The sequence below is a fragment of the Penaeus monodon genome, chromosome 20, assembly GCF_015228065.2.
Source record: "Penaeus monodon isolate SGIC_2016 chromosome 20, NSTDA_Pmon_1, whole genome shotgun sequence".
Lineage (NCBI taxonomy): Eukaryota > Metazoa > Arthropoda > Malacostraca > Decapoda > Penaeidae > Penaeus > Penaeus monodon.
The window spans coordinates 31,322,885-31,323,538 of record NC_051405.1 but is presented as its reverse complement, the minus strand read 5'-3'; positions in this window follow the sequence as shown (position 1 = coordinate 31,323,538).

Sequence of the window (654 nt, the reverse complement as noted above, 5' to 3'; positions counted from 1 at the left end):
TGGTAAGTAATTTTAGTAGAAGCATCGTATGTCACACAAGATTCGTCATATGAACCCCCGCTTTTAAGCCGAAACAGTACTATAGTCGAAAATAGATGAGCGGGCCCTAGAGGAGATATCACAGATTGAAACATCGATATATGGAAACTTTTATAGACCAGATTTAAAATCCAGGAAGAGTAGACCTGAACATGAACAGGTAACTCATTCAAAATTCTATCAGGATATCTGTCGTTAAGCTTTAAGTAAAATAATCATCATAGCTGGTTAATTTTTTCCATAAATGTTAGACAGAAATGTATCTTTTTAGGGCATTAATCCCTGGTACCATTAATATCTACGTATTATAAAAAGCTTCATTAGTAAGGGCCCTTCCTCCTCAAGTCAACAGCTGATCGTATATTCACCTTTAGGGACTAAATTCAGAGGTTTGCAGGGAAATTGCACAGACTGTAACCCACACGGTTTAGGCAGCATATTAAAGCAGAGAAAAGAAAAAGAACTAAAAAAAGGCTAATTATGGTCAATTAAAATTCGTTTAATTTGTCTCTAGTTTGATAAAGGGAAATTTTACAGTGTTAAGCGTTCTGTCTCTCACAAGGTGGATATGCTTTTAATTTTTCCAGTTCAAATGCTTTTCCCTAATTTATGCCA